General features: G+C 36.5%; 1 long non-coding RNA gene across 1 annotated transcript; it reads left to right on the top strand.

Moving 5' to 3' along the window:
• The first annotated feature begins 6,925 nt into the window (after window positions 1–6,925).
• On the top strand, window positions 6,926–9,956 carry LOC106019715 (uncharacterized). The gene is made up of 3 exons (XR_001194761.5): window positions 6,926–7,075; window positions 8,132–8,287; window positions 9,516–9,956. It is a non-coding gene; the product is annotated as an uncharacterized lncRNA (long non-coding RNA).
• Window positions 9,957–12,444: the final 2,488 nt, after the last annotated feature.

The raw sequence follows: 12,444 nt of genomic DNA, 5'->3' as shown, positions 1-12,444 counted from the left end.
TTATCTGCAATGTTGCTGGTCCCTCGTCCCAAAATTTTTCTTTATTTTTGTGCAGGATTGGGTTTTATGCTCTTTCAGTTGCTCTACTGTCTTCTGTTATTTTCTTTCTTGATTTGACATAGCAAAATAGCATTGTGCTATCTATGCTATATGTATGTGTGTGTGTTTCTATGTTATTTTGCTATTTCTATGAAAGTTTTTCAACTTACAAGCTTGTAAAATGCCATTTATCATTTGGTATATAAAGGAAGATCATCTGCATTTTGTTCTTTCTAACATCAAGAAATGTGATTCTGCTCTTTCACAAAGCCTGCTGCAGACATTTTGGCTGTTACACTTATTGAGTTATCAGTGGCTTGAATCTTCAATAATGTCATAGGGGACTCAGGAGTATTTTTCTTTCATACACTTTGAGTTTTGTTTTCTTAAGTTAAACTGGATTTGACATAATGGTCTTTGTGAATAAAATGGACAGTTCATGCTCCTGTATGGTGATCTGACAATGTAAATGTTTTCTGTGTGAACGTTTTGCTTGGCTTCTCAGCCTACTGTTTTTTATTCACCTACCGGTTTCTTAATCTCTCTAAACTGAAATAACAGTGAGGAGCTAGTGAATGTTGGGGTATTTGGGAAGGTTGGTACTGCTTAGTCTGCCAAAAGAGAAGGGTTTAATTGCTATAGTAATGCATGTTTTTAGTTTTGAAATTATTTTTATTTAAATTTGTTATTTCCCTGGCAGAAACAAATAACACCAGTGTAAAGGAGGTATTTTAGCTATTGTATTTCCCAGTGGTCACAGACTCACACAGAGCAATGCCTCAGTTATTGATTTCCACCAGACCTTCCTACCAATGCACTAAAGGCACAGGTTAGTAGTGTTCCAGCTTAGGAGTGGAAGACATTGAGCATTCTGGCCAAGGGACTTGATGTCCAGAGGATGCCATATAAAGACAAGGAGGTAGAAAGAGATATAAATAGTATTAGGCTGTAAGATTAATGTCCTCTTTCTCAAACAAAACAAATACATATTTTTTAGAAAAGCTCTATCATACTACTTACAAACAAAAAGTTCCCATATAAAAATAGCTACTGTCACTACTTGAGCAAGATAAAATGTCTAGGCACAAACACAATTATAGCACTATGCTAGGCATTAAAGAATGTAATGCAGCAAAATCACATCCATAATGATATCCGTATACTTGCATGAATAGTCTTATCAATAAGAAGGAAATAAAGATTCTAGAGTAAATGTCTTGCATAGACTTCGTGTTGGATCTCAGGGACAGGTTTATGTCTGTTCACAGACTTTTTAGAAATCTGATTATGGTGATAAGATACTGTTATCTCTTGATAGAAATCATCATGTGAACTACTCTATGTAACTTGAAGGAACCTTGAAAGGTAATGAAATGTTTTTAATATTTAAAAAATGTACTGTATCTGAAAATATCAGGTTTAATCCAGAGGCTTAAATGGGTTTTCTGCCTGTATTTCTATTGTTGAAAGCAAGTATACTGCACAACAGGTCGCATATTGTTCCCACAATGCTTAAAGATAAGTGGGAATAGTTTCTAAAATCAGCCAGGTCTAGGCTCAATCCTCTGGTTTCAAAGATTGACACTCATTCTCTGTGTGTCACAGGGACATGGGACACAGTTCTGTTCCCTGCTGAATATCTCCAGTGTTGTCTGTGGCAATAAAATTTTCTTTCATGATGAAAATCTGCTCTAAAAAAAAGACAGCTAAAGAAAACACGACTTCACCATGAAAGCAGAAAAAGATCTGCAGCAAGCTGTTCACTAGTGAGTCAAACCAGCCCCTGAAAGAAAAAACAAAACACTTTTTATTCCCACATCTAGCTCTTTTTAATTATACTATTACTTTAATCACACCTGCTGTCTGACATCCCATTGCATGAATTCCAGTGTTGCCAGAGAGGAAAGTCCTTTGAGTTGAGGAAATAAAATCTGATTTCTGAGTACTCCTGTATTAACTGCTGTTCTTGCAATACTGAGACTCTCTTCCACTGTTCCTGAGGTGTAAGTCTTTTTTTTTTTTTCCTCTCTGCTCTTGATGGGAGCTAGGTATGTTTTAAAGTAACAAGTCCAAAATCTAAAGATACACTTGAGTCTGTTTCTTTTTCTTACTGAGACAATAAGAGGTCATTACTCACAGTTAAACAACTGTATTTTTAAACTGCAGTTATAATACAGCAAATTCTCTCCAAAATTATTCAGTTTCACCTAACCCCACAACAATGCTGATCAAGAGCTCCTATAGTTTGCTCTAAGGGTAAAGGGAAAATGTTATCTGCAGGTTGTTAGATATGTGCCACCTACATTATGCCCAGTATTTATGAAGTAGCAATGGTAATGTAAGAGAAGCCTTGTCTTGTGGGTAGGTGCTGAGTTACCAGTCAGTTCTTCACTTTTACTACAAACTTGACCTGGGGCAAGACACTGTCGTTGTGGCTTCATCATTGAATGAGAATGGGAATGAAAAAAACTCTACGGTTCGTTTATTTGGGCGTGTGTGGGTGGAATGGGATGTGGAGCGGTGATGTACTGCAGCATTATTATACATTCCTATAACCTGCTTGCTTACACAATTCCCGTCCCTGGGAGGGGCACTGTAGGTAGAATTCAAGCCTTCTCACAGCAATTTGGATCAATTATACATTAAAAGCTGAACACCACAGACAGCTTAGGAGGGAGGAGAAAAACTTCTTTATTGTCACAGCTCCACAAAAGAATCTGTACAAAATTATAAAAATGTAATCTATTTATTTCTTTTAAGTCTCAGCAAAGCTGTCAGACTTTGCTGATTCCCGTACTTTTGTTTGCTTTTTCATTGTAGACTCTTGGAGTCCTAGAATAGCCTGTATCCACCGCCTTTGTATAGACCACCCAGTGCAGCTGGCATTTCAAAGGCCTGCAAGTCACTGGAGAGCTAAAACAATGAACTTCTACAATCTGAGCTGGGGAGTCTTAAGAGTTTTCTGTTGTCTGTGGCTCAGATGAGGTTGTGTAATATAAACATAGTTGTGACTTATCTAGTATTCCCATACATGACAAAGGTTTAGATACCGACACTCTCATGGGTTTTATGAGTACAGTTAATTTCTTCTTGTGGGTACAGTGCAAATGAGATAGTTCTCTTCCAGCTATATATTTTTTCCAAATAATTGTCCACATTACATTTGTTAAACCTATGTCATTTTCTTGTTATCAGACTGGTGTTTTCCCTGACAGAAAACTGAATGTAATTTTATTGATTATTTCTATTTGGGAATGTTGCTACATACCGTAGAATGAAAACAGAACTAGAGATGAGGAAATTTCTGGAGCTTTTGAAACTCCATGTCTGCAAGAGGAGGAACCAGAAAAAAATAAGTTTGTGTAGTGCAAACTTAGTGGCTATGTGTTGTCCAGAAGGTACTCATCCACAAGGCCACCAGACGGATAGCTGTCTCTAGAAACTACTGCTTGATATACTAACACCTAAATATATAATTGTCAAAGATTTGAAAAGAGGGATTCTGTTCCTTAAAAACAGTATTTCTGCTCCACATGTAAATATTATATCAGAGTTGAATAAAACAAATGAACATCTCCATATAGGAACAGCCTAACGTTTGGGCAGGTTGTAAGGGGAGGAGGAAGAAGAGTAATTAATTGTCATGCTGCATTTGGAGTGCCAATTGCAGTCACTCAGGTTAAATTCTGTAAAAGTCAGGAAGTTGTTATTATTATTATTATTTTATTATTTTCTTAACAGCGAGGGATCTATTTCAATTTATTTTCACTGTAGGGTATTGATATGATTGGGGTGGTCAGGAGAAGACCAGCTTTCGTTGCAAACTGTAAAAGATAATATCAGCCTTTAAACGAATTAGCGAGTGAACAGAATTAATGCAACATGTGTGGTCTGAAACTATGAAGTAAATCAAATGATATCTGTGAGTTACATGAATATATGTATATATTTTAGCATAGCTATAAAGAAAGTTGCAAAACAGATAACAGGGCCTTAGTTAATGAGCATGAGTCTTAACTCCACTCTGTTTAAATGGCTCAATTATTTCAAACATGCCTAGATGTTTAAAATTGCACAGCTTTACAAAATGGGAACATATAGAAGATTAAATATTACAGACAATCTGAAATGCTCCTGAATTCTTGCTGGTGCATGCAATACCTGATAAAATCTATAACTAGAGTGTTTCTATATAGTGAAACCCCTGTGGGATATACCTGAAAGCATTTATTTGAAATATTCTTGAAAAAACATTGGAAACGTTTTCAGTAAGAACTACAAAATCTTTTTTTTTTTTTTTTTTTTGGCTTTTCTTTGAAATTATCACTGGTATACCAATACGTTTTTGAATTTTAATAAGATTTTTTTTGACCCTAGACTAACCTTTTAGAATGCAGTGGAAAACGAAACACAAATCGGACCACTGTACCCTCGTTCCTTCCATGCTTCTAGCATTGGTGCCTTTAAATGTTCTCTGATAAGTTAGAGAGTCCCCTTTTCTCCACATAATCCAATTTACAATATCTTCTTTCTGCTCAAGGCTCCACATTGCTCTGCCCTTGCCCTGAGCTCCTTTGTTTAGCAGCAAGAATTGACCCATGCTGACTCGTTGCAGTGAGTGGGACAATGCACAAGAAGCAAAAGCTCCTTGTGTTTCCTGGCCATCCCACCTTCATGGTGGATAATTTGTATTTGCAATGTAGAGGGAGGTTCTACTCAGGCACCTGAACTGAATCACCAGGGAGTCCCAATGGGTTTAGTCCCACCATATTTGCATATCTAATAATTCCATGAAATTAGCAGAGAGTTTGAAAGGGAATTAAAAATTGCCTCAAAAAATTATGGAGCAAATTAGCTGATCCTCTGAATATCCAGACATAATTAGAAACCAATAACAGCTAGAAAACAAATGTCAGCCTCAGCTGGAGGTGTCAGTACGAAGTCATCAGTGAGCACTTTTTTTCTTCCCCCAATATAAACAGCAGATGAGGTTATCTCTAAAATAAACATAGCCCATCTGCTGTCCTCAAATTTAGAAAAGATGGAAGGTGAAGACAGGCACAGATTAGCACGCAGATTAGCATTGGGTGGTATGGAAGACACAAACTCATGAAGCTATTAGAAAGAGAGAGGATCGAGAAACTGTTTGGGACCTAGTGTGTTCACTGCTGTAGAGAGAATGTAAACCTACTGGCAATAGACTTTTTTTCTCTCAATTGCCTGGCATGGACTTCTTAAGATTCCTGCACCCCTTTCCCTCCTCCGGTTTTCCTATGGGATCTATTGGTCCCAAACAAAAAATAATTTAGGGGAAATTATGCAGGTTGCAGGGATTATGTCGTGGAGAACCATCAGTAGCTCTGTCATGTTTACTGTCTACGGAGATTTGGACTGACACCAGATGCCAAAAAGAATCCCTGCTTGCCTAGAAAACCTTTGACCTATAGTTTATTAAAAAAAAAAAAAAAAAAAAAAAAAAGAATATCTTTAATGTAGTATGAGTATCTTACTGAATGGTTAAGGATGATATAGGAAACAAAACTTTTAAAAGATTGCAATGTTAAACCAAGTTGATTAGGTGTCATAAGTTGCACACCAAGATTTAATCTTTCTAGAAGCACTTGGGTAAAATGTTATGATAGAAATTTGGGATTGAAAGATATTGTCGTTCTTAACTTTGAAATAGAGTTGCAATTTATCATGCTCAATGCTCTTATTCACTTTTCTAAGCTTTTGTTTGAACTGTGCTGCACACATCTCATTTCACTCACTAATGATTTGCAAGGTTTAGAGCAGGAATTTTTCTTTTTCTAAAATTGTTTCTTGTCTCTCAAGGCCCATCTCAGGCACTGTTGATGGTACCCTTCAATATACTATCATAAGCAGAAGGAAAACTAAACAAACTTTTATTCCAAGACTACAAATATTTGAAAATTTGCTTCCCCTTTTCCTATGATTTCACTATGTTTCAAACAAAAAGAAAAAATAAAGTTCCTCTTCAGGAAAGATGTTGTTCTTTTCAAATTTAATGAATGGATCAGACAGCACCAACATGGTTGAGGCTTTGTACTTAAAAACTTTTCAAACCATGAGGAAGTATATACAAAAACACATTGTAAAAAGAATTACATCCTCCTCACTTTTTTTGTAATTGTTGGAATGAAACTGAGTCACATGTAGTAGTGTCATAGATTAAATACTGTAAAATAGTTATATCAGACTTTGAAAGACACTGAAGTGCATTCTATGTATTTTACCCTTGCCTTTGTTAGAAGTTTGAGCATAACTGACTGACTTGTCTAGCACTGGAGCTGTATCCTATACTTACTGATGTTAACAGGAAAAAAAGACTTCATTTGAAACATGATTTTATTTTTTTGGGGGGGGGGGGTGAAAAATACCAAAATTTTTCCTTTTTTTTTTTTTTTCAGAAAACAAAACAAAGCAAAAAAAACAGTTCTTGAACTTTATCTGGAAAACTCATCAAATGTTTTCATGTATCTTTTATTTCACTATTATTTAAAAGTCACTATACATTTTTGATTTACTTAAAATCTGTATTAAGCTTTTGGAGTTTGGTTTTACTCTTTCTTACGATGATAAAATTAGAATTGTCCTGTATATATTTGCAATGGGAAAAACACTCAAAACACTCCTGAACACTTTATTACCACATTTATTAAGTTGATAATATTTTATACTTGAGCATTTTGGATCTTGCTACAGATTTCCAAGCTCTTAAGAGATCCTGATGCATTTTGAAATACCTTTCCATACTGGAACCAGTCCTCATGTTTTATTGTGAGCTTAATGCTAGTGCATTTTTGATGCTGTGGATATGTAACTTTTACTAATGCCAGCTTCTTACTCCCTCTTAAAATCAGATTTACTTTTTAAGCTCATAAGGAGGTTTCTGTCTTGCACTGAGAATTTATGAGTTCCTGTTGTTTAAGTCACAGGTCAGGAAGTGACCTGGGATGCACTTCTCTACTCTGGAAATTAGTCTTTCAGAGAAACAGAGATAAAGTGGTATAAGGTAAGCAAAAACTAGTACATTTGCCTAATTGCCTGGTGCTGAGGAAATACTAAGCTGACATAAATCAGGCATACCCATGTTGCTGTCTTCTACTCATGTCAAGAGGAATGTTGGTGGACACCGTAAAGCCAAACAAGGTGTGGTCAGTAGCCAGTTACACCATTTATTTTTAAACAAGTGGGTTGGTTTTTTTTTTTGGATGCTATTAATGTTTTGTATTTCAATAACCAATAACTGGAAACTGTTCAAATGGACCCTTTCTTCTCAGATATCATAAAAATATCCAAAGATGGGTTTGAATTTCACTTGCATTTAAACTCCAGGCTATTCCTACAATTCCTGATATTTCTATTTGTACAAAGCTTGAAATTCACATGGAATGTTTCAAACTGAGGCGCAGATAATGGGAGCCTGTCCTTACATATTATTTCTCATAAAAGTCTTATCAATGCTGAAAGATCTGCTTCATTTTACTTGTAATTTACTCAGCTACATAATCTTTAATGTTTGCACATAATATTGTATCGCAAAAAACACCTCTCTTGTTTATTGAATGACCAGTTTATTTATATTTATTGTATTTTACTCTTCAAACAAAAAATGGAGTGTGTTTCAAGATCTTGATTTTTTTTTCCTATCTTTACAGAAATGCACAGCGCTATTTTTCCCCAAAAGTTGTATGCTTTTCATTGGGGCATAGTAAGGACAAATCAATGAGACAAGTGTGCACAGTGAATCATAAGGGGTTTCAAACTGCCTAAAGATATATTAACTCAGAGTGAGTTATGTATTAAGATATCCATTCTACTAAATATCTGCTAACACGAATGCTGGAAAATGGAAAATTATAGAACCAATTCTGAAATCCTTGCTCAATTTTGGAGCCACGTTTATCAAGTCCAGTTGGGTGTGTTAATGGAATTCATTGATGAAATCACAAAGCATTGTGATACTTATCAATCACTTAAACTAAGTCTTTAAAGGAGAAGAAAAAAAAAAGAAAAATGATGGCTAATACGATGGATTTAAGATTTTTTTTTTTTCCATTACTTTAAGATCTCTGTCAGGACCAATTCATACGAAGTCTACTTCTGGAAAGTAACTTGGGCTGTTATTTACAAAAAATATCCAATCTTGGAAATACTGCCGTGTGAGAAACTTTACAGACCTTGTACTGCATGCAGTGTTTTTGTCTCACTGAAGTCATCTCACGTAAGTTTGTATATTGGATTTTTTTTTTTAAATTTATTTTATAACACATGATTTGGCTATGACAGTTTGATGTTAAGTTACATTAGAATTCACAGACTCTTATGAGACATGGAAAATTTTAGTCTGAGACAGTAACCTCCTCTTCCCCTCCAAAGCTTTTGAAGCTGAATATTGCTGTTGTGCTGCACTCATCTATAATATGAATGTCAGATTTGTTCTTGTATTAAAAGAATTGCAAGAACTTAAGAAAAGATTTTGCTCAAGTAAACGTTTTCATGTGTGATTGATGCAATAAAAAATAAATTATGATTTTCTGTAAAAAAAAAAAAAAAAAAAAAAAAAGTTGTGCCAAAAATGTGTAGAACTTTAGAAAAGTATCAAGTGGAAAAGACCTTGGTCTTCATATTCCAGAAACTAAAAAGACATCCGTCATACAATGTCATTTGGGAACATGGGAAGTAGAGCAGAAAAAATAGCAATATTTGACAACAGCTAATTCCTATACATCATTTGATTCCTATATTATTCACAGTAAAACCTTACTGGCACCTATTTACACCTACAGGGAACTCCACTGAGTTTTATTTGTTTAATTAATTTTAGATTCAAGTTTCCTCTTATTTTTAGATTACTACAGTTTTTGCACAACCGTTACAACCTGTCTATGAATTAAGCGAGGTTTCCCAATCCTTTCTGAAATGTTTTTTTTGCACGTCTTCCTTTTCTTTGTACTCAAGATGAAATAATTTATTTTTTTTTTCCTGTAATATGGCTATGAGATATTTTATTTTTTTTTTCAGTGAGCTACAAGACTAAGCACAATAATCATTCATTATTATCAGAATTCACAACGGAGTACATTTCCGACAGCTAGTCAGTGAGCAGTTCTGGCATACATTGTACAGAGAGGCCCCACATATTTAATTTCACTTAAGGAGTCCAATCTGACCACATTTTTTTTTTAATTATATATTTTTTTGTCCTTGAAGAAAAAGACAGCACCATCTGCTCTGTCTACTAAAATCCTAGTTTATGAACTCTGAGTTCTGGAAATAAGGATAAAAAGGATTAAATTAAGTAGCCACCTAAGGTTAAATTCAAGCCCACGTAGAGAAGTGGTGTAAGAAACATCCCTTGGCTTAAATTCATTTAAAGTCTTCAAAATGCATCTATAGTCATGCACAGACTTGTGCTGCTCCTAAATAAAAGCTATTTTCATCCTTTGCAGGAGCCTGTGTTTCCTCATCTATTACATATCAATGAGGAGAATAATTTAGTGCAAATCCTGAAGAGCGATGGTACCTGAAAAAGGAATGAGATTAATGATCAATAGCTTGACCACCAGCCAAGAAAAATAAGAGGTGGCCAGAGGCTGGGTAGTGACAACCAAAGACTGTGTCAGTAAGGTAAACTGTGCCCAGTGTCATGGTGACGGTATCATTCAGAACAACCCTCACCAACAGCATATATAAACTTAAAAATATAAAGACAGCATGCAGATGCTGTAGCTGTGAGGGGCTGAGTAATGGTGATGAGCTGCCTCATAAGGACACTGAAGGGGAAAATATTTATTTTCTCCCCTTCCTTTATTCCTTTTATTTCTGTGTTGCCTCAGTCTGCTTTTTTCAGCTTTTTCTGTTTGAATAAATCCTGGATCACATATTTAAAAGAGTGTTGGATGTTTTGTAGTAAAAACATGCAGGCAGGCCTCTCCAGCCCTTCTGCCATGCATCCAGGGCCTTTCTCTGCCCTTGCCCAGACCTAGTGGGGCGGACTGTGACACAGCCCCTTCTGTCAATCTCTGAATGCTTAGCCCCTGGAAGGGGGATAAAGCTGCTTGGGGAGACCAGATCAGTAATTTCATGATAAAGCAGCTTTATGCTAGGCAGGGTTGGTTTTCTTTTGACAAGCTTGATGGCTTGTAGGAACCACCAGTGTACACCTGCGGTGCCAAAAAGCGCTCAGGGGGCATGGTGGGATCCTGAGGCCTGGGCTGAGTGCTAGGCTGGGCCTGTGGCCCCTGTGTCTGGAGACCGCATCGGATGAGTGAATGCTTCATGAAAGTATTCAGTTTTATAGCTACCCCCTTCTAGCTCACAAGTGAGCCCTGTTAATGGAAACCTCATGGAAAGGAGAGGGCGAAGCAGTATCAGTGTCTGGCTCAACTGTGTGTGGCTGATGGAGGGAGGGCGCAGGCAGTTCTGCCTCTCCTCAGCCAAGCTCAGAGCTCATGCTCTACCAACAATCCATTTTTTGACAACAATAGGTGGACATATAATTTTAATTGCTGTGTGTATATACAGTAAATGATAACTTTTTGAAAACTAGACAATTTAGGCCTTTAAGCTTCATATAAGGAGAGATTTGTTGTACGTATCAACAAATTACAGCATAGTGTGCATCATGATAGCTGTGCAAGTCTTAATTTCCTTTAAAAGTTGAAAATCTCCATTATATTCCTTCACAAATGTTGGATAAAACCTAGATTTTTATCTAGTTATTCATTATAGTTGCATATGTTATAGTTTCTGGGAAACTATGGTTGGTGTAAGTTTATCATCCCCCCCCAAAAGACAATGAAATCTTATGTACATTTAAAAGAAAAAAATCAGTTGGAAGGGAACTCTGGGCAGGCTGTGAGAAATTACAGTTATTCCATTTGTGTTTCAGCATCAGTGGGGTTTGCAGCTGGCTTTCAGGTCAATCTGCTAATGTCAGCATCAGCAAGATTCTGTTGGCTCACTTCCTGCCACAGATAAGGAGGATTCTGAGTACTCAGCAGGCATCTTCATCCTTCTGCCGCTGGTCACTCAGATAACTTGGGAGCTTTGTACGATAGGAGCTGTATATAAGCTCTTTCAGAAGTCAAGTGCTCAGGAACTGGAGATCAATTCTAGAACAGAGATTCTAGAAAGATCCCCAAATGGCAGGTGGAAGGCTTTAGTTCTGTTTTCCTTACATAAACCTTATACTGCTGCAGGCAAAGGCTTGCATTTTTCCATGCCTAAAACAAATTCTACTGACAAATAAAGTCTAATGGATTTTGATGTTAAAAGCTCTAGGATACAAACTTTTCCATTCCTCAGTTTTCCTTCTCCTTGTCACAGCTTGAAGCGTTTTCTCAGTCATCAAGAGGTGATCCCACTGGGAACAGATACTTGTTAAAGTGTTAATCTGCTGACTGTGACTGTGAATGTGACTTCTCTGAGGTGTTATTAACCATCCATATGTCATTTACCTTATTCTTATCAAAGCTCAGTGCACAGTGTCTGACATGCTGCAGTTCTGCGGTGAAAGCTGTTATTACCAAAATCATATTTATGATTATTGTAGAATAAAGAGGTACCTTATGAATCTTTTCTGTGTGTCTAGTATTAAGTGGTGACCTGAAATATAGCAGGTCTCGTGTCATTTTTTTTTTTGCTGCGTTCCAGAGTTACCTTGGTCAAAAGAGTCTGTAAACTGCCTAAAATGTCTAGACAGTTTAATGTGTATAAAACCCACATATACTAGTGTTGTGTTATGCTTGTTTATATATATAGTGATAAATTGGCCTTATCTATGCTTCAAGTTTAGCCTCAAACATAAGTATACTGCTACAAATGTAAACATATAACTTTGACTTGGTTTATCATCTTGGTTTAACTTTCCTGCCTTTCTCTGAGGTGCAAGCCTGTGCGATTCTTAACTCTCTTGTTAGACATAGACTGTCAGTAGTATTGAATGTCTTCAAAGGGCAGTGAACTAGTAATATATATTTAAAATGATGGCATGGCTACCTCAGGTTCTATCAATTGTTCCCTCTACAGAATTTATCACCTGGAGAACTTGCAGGGTAGTTCTTTTTTTTTTTTTTTTTTTTTTTTTTTTTTTTAAACAGGAGCCTTTGTCACCTTTTATCAAAGGATGCCCAACTCAACACCTTCATAAATAGATCATCACAGAATCACAGAATTGTAGGGGTTGGAAGGGACCTAAAAAGACCATTGGGTCCATGCCCCCTACCAACGCAGGTTCCCTAGAGCCGGTTGCCCAAGTAGGTGTCCAGGCAGGCCTTGAATATCTCCAGAGAAGGAGAATCCACAACCTCTGTGGGCAGCCTGTTCCAGTGCTCTGTCACCCTCACCATGAAGAAGTTCTTTCGCATGTTGGTGTGG

Source organism: Anas platyrhynchos, chromosome 13 (assembly GCF_047663525.1).
Source record: "Anas platyrhynchos isolate ZD024472 breed Pekin duck chromosome 13, IASCAAS_PekinDuck_T2T, whole genome shotgun sequence".
NCBI lineage: Eukaryota > Metazoa > Chordata > Aves > Anseriformes > Anatidae > Anas > Anas platyrhynchos.
The sequence above is the reverse complement of the archived record's forward strand: the minus strand, read 5'-3'. Positions and strand labels throughout refer to the sequence as shown.